The sequence below is a fragment of the Mustela nivalis genome (genome assembly GCF_964662115.1).
Source record: "Mustela nivalis genome assembly, chromosome: 5".
Taxonomy (NCBI): Eukaryota; Metazoa; Chordata; class Mammalia; order Carnivora; family Mustelidae; genus Mustela; species Mustela nivalis.
This window is the reverse complement of record NC_139024.1, coordinates 57829703-57843837: the sequence shown is the minus strand read 5'-3', so window position 1 is coordinate 57843837 and position 14135 is coordinate 57829703. Positions and strand designations below refer to the sequence as shown.

The following is a 14135-nucleotide window of genomic DNA, read 5'->3' as shown; positions in this document are numbered from 1 at the left end:
CAGCCAGGAAAACTAACACTCCATAAATTGAAAGCAGGTCACTTGCTTCCAAACACTCTAATTTCAATAAAATACTTTCTAATATATTAAAAGGACATTTAGAGGCACCTGGGTGGCTCAGTGGGTTAAGCCTCTGCCTTCGGCTTGGGTCATGATCTCAGGGTCCCGGGATCAAGCCCCACATCGGGCTCTCTGCTCAGCAGGGAGCGTGTTCCCCAACACTCTCTCTGCCTGCCTCTCTGCCTACTCATAGTCTGTCTCTGTCAAATAAAATATTTTTTTAAAAATGCCATTTACCTGCTTGCTGACTCTGTAACCTATATTTTTCTGTGAACTGTCATACTAAAAATCAATCTTTTGACTTCATTCTTATGAAGGCCCTGCCTTGTGAGGAAGAAGTGTAAATACAGCCTTATGGAAAAAACTTTTTAAATTTTTAAAACCTCTTTGCAAACTTATCAGGTTTACAGTGTTAAAAATGAATATACAAACAAACAAAACCAACTCAAGAGGTAGCAGCAACCTTTGAAAACCACTCTTTAGGTCAAGAGACCAGAAGTTGACTATAGAGACAGAAGTCATCAAATGCATCTGAAACACAAATGACCAAAATCATTTCAAAAAAGAAACTCTGCCAAAAGCTTGTGTTTGTCTATTTTGTCTTCTTCAACAAGCACTGGAGAATACAGAGTAGTGTGGAGGGTTTTCTCAGACATATATTTTCAGGGAAGTCTACTCTTACCCACCGTTTTCCTTCTGTTCATAATGATATTAATAGTATTTATTGAGTTCTTACTTACATGCCAAGCATTCTCAGATCTTTTTAGAGTAAACTCACTAATCCTCATATAGACCTTGTGACATAGGTGCCCTTTTTATCCTGACTTTCAGATAACAAAGCAAGCAGACAGAGGTGATGTAACTTGGCCCATGTCACCCAGCCACTATGGGCAGAGTCAGCCTCTGAGCCCAGATGGTCTTACTCTAAATCACTGCATTGTTTTGTCCTCCAGCCTAAGCCTTCACTGAGTCCCTTAGATGCATTCCTGGTCACCTGAAGTCTCCTTCCAGAGCAGGAGCCATCTGTACCAGAAGAGTAGCCAGTACTATGAATGCTCAACAGGTTTATTGTATGGTTGATAGAATGAATGATAGCAGGAAGGAGGAATGAAAGAATGAGTATAAAAAATGTGTTCTGAGAATTGGAATAAGAAGAGGCTTCTCTAGAATGGTAGGAAGAAAAATTTCCATCAAGAAGCCTCGACTAGTGATAGAATTTCAGTAGGCAGAGATTTTAATAAAGGGAATTTCAGGTGGAAAATTTATATAAACTTGGAGACATTGGAAAGCCTAGAGATACGTTCAGAGACCAGCAAGTTGCACCAATTGGCAGTGGCTTGGGCTGCATGAATGAAGTTAATGCAGGGAGAAGTCTGATCAGGTTAACTTGAGGTTAGTTTGCTGAATTTTTTTTCATCTTAATAATTTTTTTTAAGATTTTATTTATTTATTTTAGAGAGAGATGGCAAGTGAGAGCGCAAGGGAAGGGGTGGGGAAGAGAGAGAAGGAGAAGGAGCCTCCTGCTAAGCAGGGAGCCTGATGTATGGCTGGATCCCAGGACCCCTGGATCATGATCTGAGCTGAAGGCAGATATTTAACCAACTGAGCCACCCTCATCAAATGATGAGCACCCCTCATCATAATAGTTTTTATTTAAGGTCCTATATAAGATTACTTTATTCCTGCATCTTTTCAATTGTTTCTTCTTATATTTGCCCTTTTCCTTTCCTATTTGGTGAGATTTGGGTTTATGTTCAAGGACCTTTTCATGGCCATTGTCCACTTTTAGTCTAGTGATAACTATCTCACTAGGGTGAATGGCCACATGGACATTTGTGCCATTTGGCTTTTCTTGCTGTACTCGCTCAATGTAGATAACAGATTCTTCCTGTAAATCTGGATGACTTTGCCAATTTGCTGACCTTTACAGTGTTCTTTCCCAACTTGTACATCACCATCCTCTTGGATGGGCATGGATCAAACATTGTAACTTCTGTCTCAGCTCTTTAGAAAGAAAGGAAGACACAATCTTCCTGCAAATGTGGGAAGGTACATCAAAATGCTTTTTATGATTCTTGCTGTGGTCAGAAGTCACAAAGGTATTCAACTTCATTTTGGCCACTGGTGCTTCAGCAAAAGTTTAAAAAGTGCTGAATGTTTTAAATAGCAGGCTGAAGGAACTACTACTTAAGGAATTGGACACCTCTGAAGGAGTGTGAAAGAAGATGTAACCATGAGAGACTGTGGACTCTGAGAAACAAACTGAAGGTTTTGAGGGGAGGGAGGTGAGTAGTTGGGTGAGCCTGGCGGTGGGTATTAAGGAGGGCACATATTGCATGGAGCACCAGGTGTGGTGCTTCAACGATGAATTTGGAACACTGAAAAAAAATCAAGTTTAATTTAAAAAAAAGAAAGAAGATGTAAGAGGATGATAATCTTCGGACTGTGCTTTCAGGAAACTAAATGAGCAGTAATTGTCAAGAATTTAGAGCAGGGGCTGCTGTCCTATGCTGAATGAATACCTGGATGAGTCTTAGGAAGTCTGTGAATCCCTGAAAGACACACAGAATTTTGTCTATTTTTCTGTATGTACACATTTCTATTGATACTGTTTACAACTTTTCAGTGATTTTCGAAAGATGCCACCATTCCATATATCAATATATCTTAAGATTATAAATTAAGTTAAACTGTTAAACAAAATCTGTTCCTCATCCTATCTTGGCAAACATAACCTCATATTATATAGTATCACAATGATATTCAAATTTTACTTTGACTTTACTTTTATCAAAAATGTAAGTTAACATAAATGTTCAAAACCTCAAAATATTAAATAATATATTAGAAATTATTAAAACAAAAGCAATTAAAATAAGAATGAGATAATACTATACATCTATTAGAATGATTAAAATCGAAAATACCAACACCACCAAATACTGGTCAGGATGTGGAGAAACAGAAGCTCTCATTTACCACTTGTGGGAATGTAAAATGGAAGACAGCTGGACAGTTTCTTACAAAACTAAATATACTATTATCATATGATCTGGCAATCCTGCTTTTCAGTTGGTGAGTGGATAAACAAACTGAGCATATCCAAACAATGGTATATTATTCAACAACAAAAAAGAAATGAGCTATCAACCCACAAAAAGATGCAGAGGAAATTTTAAATGCATATTATCTAGTGGAAGAAGCCATTCTAAAAAAATACATACAGTATGAGGGGGGAGGAGCCAAATGGCGGAGAAGTAGCAGACTGAGACTACTTCAGCTAGCCGGAGATCAGCTAGATAACTTATCTAAAGATTGCAAATGCCTACAAATCCATTGGCAGATTGAAGAGAAGAACAATTCTAGAAACAGAAAAACAACCACTTTCTGAAAGGTAGGGCCGGCGGAGAAGTGATTCCAAAGCGACGGGAAGATAGACCCCGGGGGGAGGGGCCGGCTCCCGGCAAGCGGCGGAGCAACGGCGCACAAAATTGGGACTTTTAAAAGTCTGTTCCACTGAGGGACATCGCTCCAGAGACTAAACTGGGGTGAAGCCCACGCAGGGTCAGCGTGGCCTCCGGTCCCGCAGGGTCACAGAAGGATCGGGGGTGTCTGAGTGTCGCAGAGCTTGCGGGTATTGGAGGAAAGCTGGCTACAGAGAGAGAGCCGACAGTAAGCTCACAGCTCGGTGTTACCTTGAACCGGTCGCAGGACCGGTGAGCTCAGAGCGCAGCCGGAGGTCAGGCAGATGGGAGTAACTGGCGCTGTTCTCTGAGGGCGCACTGAGGAGTGGGGCCCCAGGCTCTCAGCTCCTCCGGGCTGAAGACCAGGAGGCCCATGTTTGTATTCCCGTCCTCCGGAACTCTACGGAAAGCGCTCAGGGAACAAAAGCTCCTGAAAGCAAACCTGAGCTGATTACTCAGCCCGGCCCCTGGTAAGTGGGGTGCAATTCCGCCTGGGGCAAAGACACTTGAGAATCACTACAACAGGCCCCTCCCCCAGAAGATCACCAAGAAATCCAGCCGAGACCAAGTTCACCTACCAAGGAGTGCATTTCAATACCAAGGAGAGCAGCAGAATTCCAGAGGAGGAGAAAGCAAAGCATGGAACTCATGGCTTTCTCCTTATGATTCTTTAGTCTTGAAGTTAATTAAATTTTTTTTTCTTTTTCATTTTTTTCTCTTCTTCTGCTAAAATTTTTTAAAACTTTTACCCTTTTCTTTTTTAACGTTTTTAACTAGTTTATCTAATATATATATATATATATATATATTTCTTTTTTATACTTTTCTTTATTCATTTTCTTTTTTTAATTCTTTTCTTTTCTTTCTTTCTTTCTACCTCTTTTTATCGCCTTTCTCCCCCCTCAATATTTGGGATCTCTTCTGATTTGGTTAAAGCATATTTTCCTGGGGTTGTTGCCACCCTTTTAGTATTTTACTTGCTCCTTCATATACTCTTATCTGGACAAAATGACAAGGCGGAAAAATTCAACACAGAAAAAAGAACAAGAGGCAGTACCAAAGGCTAGCGACCTAATCAATACAGACATTGGTAATATGTCAGATCTAGAGTTCAGAATGACAATTCTCAAGGTTCTAACTGGGCTCAAAAAAAGGCATGGAAGATATTAGAGAAACCCTCTCGGGAGATATAAAAGCCCTTTCTGGAGAAATAAAAGAACTAAAATCTAACCAAGTTGAAATCAAAAAAGCTATTAATGAGGTGCAATAAAAAATGGGAGGCTCTCACTGCTAGGATAAATGAGGCAGAAGAAAGAATTAGTGATATAGAAGACCAAATGACAGAGAATAAAGAAGCTGAGCAAAAGAGGGACAAACAGCTACTGGACCACGAGGGGAGAATTCGAGAGATAAGTGACACCATAAGACGAAACAACATTAGAATAATTGGGATTCCAGAAGAAGAAGAAAGAGAGAGCGGAGCAGAAGGTATCCTGGAGAGAATTTGGGGGGGAGAATTTCCCCAATATGGCCAAGGGAACAAGCATCAAAATTCAGGAGGTTCAGAGAACGCCCCTCAAAATCAATAAGAATAGGCCCACACCCTGTCACCTAATAGTAAAATTTACAAGTCTTAGTGACAAAGAGAAAATCCTGAAAGCAGCCCGGGAAAAGAAGTCTGTAACATACAATGGTAAAAATATTAGATTGGCAGCAGACTTATCCACAGAGACCTGGCAGGCCAGAAAGAGCTGGCATGATATTTTCAGAGCACTAAACACGAAAAACATGCAGCCAAGAGTAGTATATCCAGCTAGGCTATCATTGAAAATAGAAGGAGAGATAAATAGCTTCCAGGACAAACAAAAACTGAAAGAATTTGCAAACACCAAACCAGCTCTACGGGAAATATTGAAAGGGGTCCTCTAAGCAAAGAGAGAGCCTACAAGTGGTAGATCAGAAAGGAACAGAGACAATATACAGTAACAGTCACCTTACAGGCAATACAATGGCACTAAATTCATATCTCTCAATAGTTACCCTGAATGTTAATGGGATAAATGCCCCTGTCAAAAGACACAGGATATCAGAATGGATAAAAAAACAAAACCCATCTATATGTTGCCTCCAAGAAACTCATTTTAAGCCTGAAGACACCTCTAGATTTAAAGTGAGGGGGTGGAAAAGAATTTACCATGCTAATGGACATCAGAAGAAAGCAGGAGTGGCAATCCTTATATCAGATCAATTAGATTTTAAGCCAAAGACTATAATAAGAGATGAAGAAGGACATTATATCATACTAATGGGTCTATCCAACAAGAAGATCTAACAATTTTAAATATCTATGCCCCCAACGTGGGAGCAGCCAACCATATAAACCAATTAATAACGAAATCAAAGAAACACATCAACAATAACAATAATAGTAGGGGACTTTAACACTCCCCTCACTGAAATGGACAGATCATCCAAGCAAAAGATCAACAAGGAAATAAAGGCCTTAAATGACACACTGGACCAGATTCACATCACAGATATATTCAGAACATTTCATCCCAAAGCAACAGAATACACATTCTTCTCTAGTGCACATGGAACATTCTCCAGAATAGATCACGTCCTCGGTCCTAAATCAGGGCTCAGCCAGTATCAAAAGATTGGGATCATTCCTTGCATATTTTCAGACCACAATGCTCTCAAGCTAGAACTCAAACACAAGAGGAAGTTTGGAAAGCACCCAAATACATGGAGACTAAACAGCATCCTTCTAAAGAATGAATGGGTCAACCGGGAAATTAAAGAAGAATTGAAAAAAAATCATTGGAACAAATGATAATGAAAACACAATGGTTCAAAATCTGTGGGACACTGCAAAGGCAGTCCTGAGAGGAAAATATATAACGGTTCAAGCCTTACTCAAGAAACAAGAAAGGTCTCCGGTACACAACCTAACCCTACACCTAAAGGAGCTGGAGAAAGAACAAGAAAGAAACCCTAAGCCCAGCAGGAGAAGAGAAATCATAAAGATCAGAGCAGAAATCAATAAAATAGAAACCAAAAAAAAAACAATAGAAAAAATCAACAAAACTAGGAGCGGGTTCTTTGAAAGAATTAATAAGATTGATAAACCCCTGGCCAGACTTATCAAAAAGAAAAGAGAAAGGACCCAAATAAATAAACTCATGAATGAAAGAGGAGAGATCACAACTAACACCAAAGAAATATAAACAATTATAAGAACATATTATGAGCAACTCTACGCCAACAAATTTGACAATCTGGAAGAAATGGATGCATTCCTAGAGACATATAAACTACCACAACTGAACCAGGAAGAAATAGAAAGCCTGAACAGACCCATAACCAGTAAGGAGATTGAAAAAGTCATCAAAAATCTCCAAACAAACAAAAGCCCAGGGCCAGACGGCTTCCCGGGGGAATTCTACCAAACATTTAAAGAAGAACTAATTCCTATTCTCCTGAAACTGTTCCAAAAAATGGAAATGGAAGGAAAACTTCCAAACTCATTTTATGAGGCCAGCATCACCTTGATCCCAAAACCAGACAAGGATCCAATCAAAAAAGAGAGCTATAGACCGATATCCTTGATGAACACAGATGCGAAAATTCTCACCAAAATACTAGCCAATAGGATTCAACAGTACATTCAAAGGATTATTCACCACGACCAAGTGGGATTTATTCCAGGGCTGCAAGGTTGGTTCAACATCTGCAAATCAATCAATGTGATACAACACATCAATAAAAGAAAGAACAAGAACCATATGATACTCTCAATAGATGCTGAAAAAGCATTTGACAAAGTACAGCATTCCTTCCTGATCATAACTCTTCAAAGTGTAGGGATAGAGGACACATACCTCAATATTATCAAAGCCATTTATGAAAAACCCACCGCAAATATCATTCTCAATGGAGAAAAACTGAAAGCTTTTCCGCTAAGGTCAGGAACACGGCAGGGATGTCCATTATCACCACGGCTATTCAACATAGTACTAGAGGTCCTAGCCTCAGCAATCAGACAACAAAAGGAAATTAAAGGCATCCAAATTGGCAAAGAAGAAGTCAAACTATCACTCTTCGCAGATGATATGATACTCTATGTGGAAAACCCAAAAGACTCCACTCCAAAACTGCTAGAACTTGTACAGGAATTCAGTAAAGTGTCAGGATATAAGATCAATGCACAGAAATCAGTTGTATTTTTCTACACCAACAACAAGACAGAAGAAAGAGAAATTAAGGAGTCAATCCCATTTACAATTTCACCCCAAACCATAAGATACCTAGGAATAAACCTAACCAAAGAGGCAAAGAATCTATACTCAGAAAACTATAAAGTACTCATGAAAGAAATTGAGGAAGACACAAAGAAATGGAAAAATGTTTCATGCTCCTGGATTGGAAGAATAAATATTGTGAAAATGTCTATGCTACCTAAAACAATCTACACATTTAGTGCAGTTCCTATCAAAGTACCATCCATCTTTTTCAAAGAAATGGAACAAATAATCCTAACATTTATATGGAACCAGAAAACATCTCAAATACCCAAAGGAATATTGAAAAAGAAAGCCAAGTTGGTGGCATCACAGTTCCGGACTTCAAGCTCTATTACAAAGCTGTCATCAAGACAGCATGGTACTAGCATAAAACAGACACATAGATCAATGGAACAGAATAAAGAGCCCAGAAATAGACCCTCAAATCTATGGTCAACTCATCTTCGACAAAGCAGGAAAGAATGTCCAGTGGAAAAAATGGTATTTGGAAAATTGGACAGCCACATGCAGAAAAATGAAATTGGACCATTTCCTTACACCACACATGAAAATAGACTCAAAATGGATGAAGGACCTCAGTGTGAGAAAGGAATCCATCAATATCCTTGAGGAGAACACAGGCAGCAACCTCTTCGACCTCAGCCGCAGCAACATCTTTCTAGGAACATCACCAAAGGCAAGGGAAGCAAGAGCAAAAATGAACTATTGGGATTTCATCAAGATCAAAAGCTTTTGCACAGCAAAGGAAACAGTGAACAAAACCAAAAGACAACTGACAGAATGGGAGAAGATATTTGCAAACGACATATCAGATAAAGGACTAGTGTCCAGAATCTATAAAGAACTTAGCAAACTCAACACCCAAAGAACAAATAATCCAATCAAGAAATGGGCAGAGGACATGAACAGACATTTCTGCAAAGAAGACATCCAGATGGCCAACAGACACATGAAAAAGTGCTCCATATCACTCGGCATCAGGGAAATACAAATCAAAACCACAATGAGATATCACCTCACACCAGTCAGAATGGCTAAAATTAACAAGTCAGGAAATGACAGATGCTGGTGAGGATGCGGAGAAAGGGGAACCCTCCTACACTGTTGATGGGAATGCAAGCTGGTGCATCTGGAAAACAACATGGAGGTTCCTCAAAATGTTGAAAATAGAACTGCCCTATGACCCAGCAATTGCACTACTGGGTATTTACCCTGAAGATACAAATGTAGTGATCCAAAGGGGCACGTGCACCCGAATGTTTATAGCAGCAATGTCCACAATAGCCAAACTATGGAAAGAACCTAGATGTCCATCAACGGATGAATGGAGAAAGAAGAAGTGGTATATATACACAATGGAATACTATGCAGCCATCAAAAGAAATGAAATATTGCCATTTGCGACAACATGGATGGAACTAGAGCATATCATGCTTAGTGAAATAAGTCAAGCAGAGAAAGACAACTATCATATGATCTCCCTGATATGAGGAAGTGGTGATGCAACATGGGAGCTTAAGGGGGTAGGAGAAGAATAAATGAAACAAGATGGGATTGGGAGGGAGACAAACCATAAGTGACTCTTAATCTCACAAAACAAACTGAGGGTTGCTGGAGGGAGGGGGGTTGGGAGAAGGGGATGGGGTTATGGACATTGGGGAGGGTATATGCTTTGGTGAGTGCTGTGAAGTGTGTAAACCTGGCGATTCACAGACCTGTACCCCTGGGGATAAAAATATATTATATGTTTATAAAATAATAATAATAATTAAATCTTTAAAAAATAAAAAAAAATTTTAAAAAGTAAATTTAAAAAAAAAGAAAGAATCAGACAAACAACTGAGCCATCCAGGTGTCCCCTTCATAACCAATTGTTAAAGTGTAATCTCTCCACACATGGGAAGGAGCCTCATCAAAGTCTACCTAGTTCCTCTTTACAATTTAAATAAACAAACAAACAAAAACAAAAAAACAATACAAAATAAAATACATACAGTACAATTCCAACTATATGACATTTTGGAAAAGGCAAGACTGTAAAAGGATCAGTGGTTACCAAGGGTAGGAGAGACAGGATGAATAGGTAGAATGGAGGAATTTTTAAAAATATATTTAAAAATATTTTATTTATTTATTTATTTATTTGACAGAGACAGCAAGAAATAGAACACAAGCAGGGTGAGTGGGAGAGGGAGAAGCAGGCCTCCTACTGAAGGAATTTTTAAAAAATTTTTAAGTAGTGAAACTATTCAGCATTATACATGTGGATACATTTGTCAAAACTCAGTTGAAGAAAAATCACACACACACACACACACACACACGTGCACACACACTTCAGAGAATAGAGTACATCCTAATACATACTATGGGCTTTAGTTAATAATGTTTCAACAGTGGCTCAATTAATTGTAAGAAATGAACCCCACTAATGAAAAAGGTCAGGCAGGGGGGTACTCTGTACTTTCTACTCAATATTTCTTGTAAATATAAAACTATCCTCCAAAATAAAGTTTATTAGTTAAAAATTAAAAAGAAAAATGCAAATTACAATGAATATAAAACTTGAGAATTATTTCAATAGACCAGAATTGTATTAATTTATTAACTTGTGTATTTGGAGCTTATATTAGTACATAAACCTAAGATTATTTCTTCCTGATTAATTGGTCTCTTTATCATTATGATATTTCTTTATCACTACTAAGATTTCTGTTCTGAAATGTATTTTGTCTGACATTAATGGAACTTGCTTCCTTTTGATTTGTGCTAGCATGCCCTTTTCTCCATTCTTTTGCTTTTACTCTGTTTGTCTTGATATTTCTTTAGTGATTTTCTTGTGGACAGCATATTGTGCTTTCTGTCCAATCTGACCATCTCTGCCTATTAATTGGGTGATTAGACCATTTATACTTAATGTGATTATTATGTATTAGATTGAAATCTAATCTTGCTATTTGTTTTCTATTTTTTCCATCTTTGTTCTCTTTTCCCTCTTTTTCTGCTTTCTTTTGAATCAATTGAGCATTTTAATGATTCCCCTTTTTTCTTTTGCAGGCATGTTAGTTATTTTGTTATTTTAGTTGCTTTGGGTTAATAGTATCCCTCACTCACGTATGCCATGTATTACTTTTGAGGGATATTATACCACTTTACAAATAGTATAAGAACCTATTTTAAGGTTCTATTATTGTCATACATTTTATTAACATATTTTACAAATCCCACAATACATTTTTATTATTTTTGTTTAAAGAGTTAACTATCTCTTAAAGACATTTAATAATAAGAAAAATTCTTGTATATTTATTTATGTAGCTATTTCTGGTATTCTCCATTTTTCTGTTTGTAGATTTCTGTATTTCCATCTACCATCATTTTATTTTTGTCTAAAAGGCTTCCTTTTACATATTTTATAGTCTGCTGACAGTTGATTTTTCCAGTTTTTATATATCTGAGAAAATCTTTATTTCATCTTCATTTGTGAAAGATACATTTACTGAATATACAATGATAGGTTGACAGGTTTTTCCCTTAATATTTTTTCTTTTAGTCCTCTGTTGTTTCCCTAGTATATTATTTCTGCTTGAAGTTTGTTATTATTTTCATCTTTTTATCTTTTTCCTCTCTACACAATGTGCTTTTTCCTCTGGCTTCTTTTAAGATATTCTCTTTATCACTGGTTTTGAGTAATTTAGTTATGATATGCTTTGGTATACTTCATGTTTCTTGTGCTTGGGTTCACTGAGCTTCTTGGATCTGTGGGTTTATAGGTTACATCAAATCTGGAAAAGCTTTAGACATTATTTCTTCAAATATTTTTTCCATCTCTCTTTTCCTTTAGGAGATTGTGTGTGTGTGTGTGAGTGTGTGTGCATGTTTGTACTGAGTTTTCCTATATTATACTTTGTTGGGTGGCTAGGTATATTTTAATTATTGTAAGTGTTCTTGAACTTTGTTAAATTACTTGGAAACAGTTTGATCCTACTGAGACAAAAGTTTTTGGGCCGCTCCTTCCAGTAAATTATGATTAAATTTTTCCATCTGATTTGTGAAAATAGGCACCTTTTCTGGCCTTGTATAAGCAGCTCTGATAAAATCCTTTTTATCTGGTTTTGCCCCCAGCCCTAGGTGGTTTTCTGACTTGCATTAACTGCTAAATCTTCTGCTGAATACTTCAGGGGGATCTTGGGCAAATCTGCTGGGATCTCTCTATATTCACCTCTCTCTCCCCAGTACTCTATCCTATGAACGTTAGTCACCTTGGTCTCCCTGGACATTCAGATTCAGGAAGTCGGCCTGATTTCTTCTCTTTGCCATGTGCTGGAAGCAGCAAGATGGGACAAGAAGGGCTTACATTGTGTGTTTTTCATATCTTGAAGATCACAGTCCTTCATTATTTAACATTTAATATCGTGAAAATTGGTGTTTATTTATTTTGTCTCTACTTGTTATTCAGTTGGGAGGATAAATCTGGTCCCTGTTACTCTATCATGTTTGGAATCAGAAGTCTATGTATAAGTATTAACTAAATAGTAGAGTAGTATCTAGGCTCATTTTCCTCAGTTGAGGACAAAAAGTGATTGTTAATAACCAAGGCCTACAGTGTAATTCCACAAGTTGCTGGATTTGTTGTAAACTTTTAGCATTAGAAAGATATGCAAAAACTATCTGGTCTAAAAGGATATAATGCCTGGGAATAGTCTATGATAGAAAGCATTAGAATAAAGGATTATATTGACCATGAGCTAATCAATTTTCAGCTTAGGGATTAACTATTCTAGAGACTTTTGTACAGGCCCAATATTTGCCATAATAAAAAGTTTAAAGAATTATCCAGACCAACTCTTTGATTTTACAGATAGGAAAACCTGTTAAAAGAGGGTATGTGACTGTGTTGGGGCTGGCGTGGTGATGATGATGATAATTACTACACTCAGAAAAGTACTTTCTCTTTTCATCCTGCACAAAACAAAAAAATAAAAGAAGCAATGATTGTTTGCAGAAAGGTGAGTAGGTCTGATTTATTGTATATATGTATATTGTATAGTATACATAGTATACTATGTATACTATGATGTAAATTTGTAGTTGTTGCAAATAAAGCTGAAAAATGATGATGATGATGATTATAGCAACTTACTACTTTCTATGCACTGTTATAAGTGGTTTGCATGAGCTATCTCACTAAATTCTCACAACTTCCATATATAAAAAATAGTCTGCAATTTATATTTTCCCACATTTGACATTTCTGAAGTCATAAATGACTGTTGAAATAGTATAGTTATATCAATCTGGATAGCTAAGTATTTTAAGAGAGGGTACACCTTTGTTTCAGCCAGTCATTTGGTGGTATAATCAAACCAGTCCACTATAAATTATCTGTTTAAGGTCGTTTGTCCCACACAGGTAATATAAATTCAGACTTCAAATTTCCATGACTACTGATTTCATACAATTCTCAGGGTAGATTTTTTAACCCCCTACATCTAGTCTCAATTAGAGATACAAGTAGTACCTAGATTAAGACAAGATGGTGGGCCTGCAATGAAGAGTCATTTTCCCCCCAATATACCTGATTAGCATCTTGGTTCTCTATGGCAGTAGCAATAGTAAAATAGGCCATATTAAACAGAACTAACTTGAAACTTTTATTTCCAATTCCAAGTGGAGCTTTATATATGTGTTTTCCATAAATTTTTTTAATATTTTATTTATTTATTTATCAGATGGAGATCACAAGTAGGCAGAGAGGCAGACAGAGAGAGAGGAGGAAGCAGGCTCCCTGCCAAGCAGAGAGCCCGATGTGGGGCTCGATCCCAGGACGCTAGGATCCTGACCTGAGCCAAAGGCAGAGGCTTAACTCACTGAGCCACACAGCTGCCCATAAATTTATGCATTCTTCTCTTCCTGATGACCATAGATGCAAAGTAGAGCTTGATTTGACACTTTCAACAATGGATAGATCATCCACATAGAAAATCAATATGGAAACATTGTACTTATACTATGTATTAGAACAGATAGACTTAACAGATATTTAGAGACTATTCCATTCAACAGTAGCAGAAGGCACATTTTCTTAAATGCGCATGGAATTTTCTCCAGGATACATCATTTGTTAGGTCACAAAACATCTCTTAATAAATTTAAAAATACTGACATCGTATTAAGTAATTTTTTCTTTTTACCATAATGGTATAAACTTAGAAATAAGCTACAAGAAAACTGGAAAATTCACAAATATGTGGAGAGCAAACAACATGTTACTGAACAACCAATATATTAAAGAAGAAGTTGA

At 37.3% G+C, this 14135-nt stretch overlaps 1 pseudogene across 1 annotated transcript; it reads right to left on the bottom strand.

Moving 5' to 3' along the window:
* Positions 1–1736: 1736 nt before the first annotated feature.
* On the bottom strand, positions 1737–2173 carry LOC309864479 (large ribosomal subunit protein uL24 pseudogene; annotated as a pseudogene). The gene has a single exon. The product of its transcript is annotated as a large ribosomal subunit protein uL24 pseudogene (transcript).
* Between the last annotated feature and the right edge of the window lie 11962 nt (positions 2174–14135).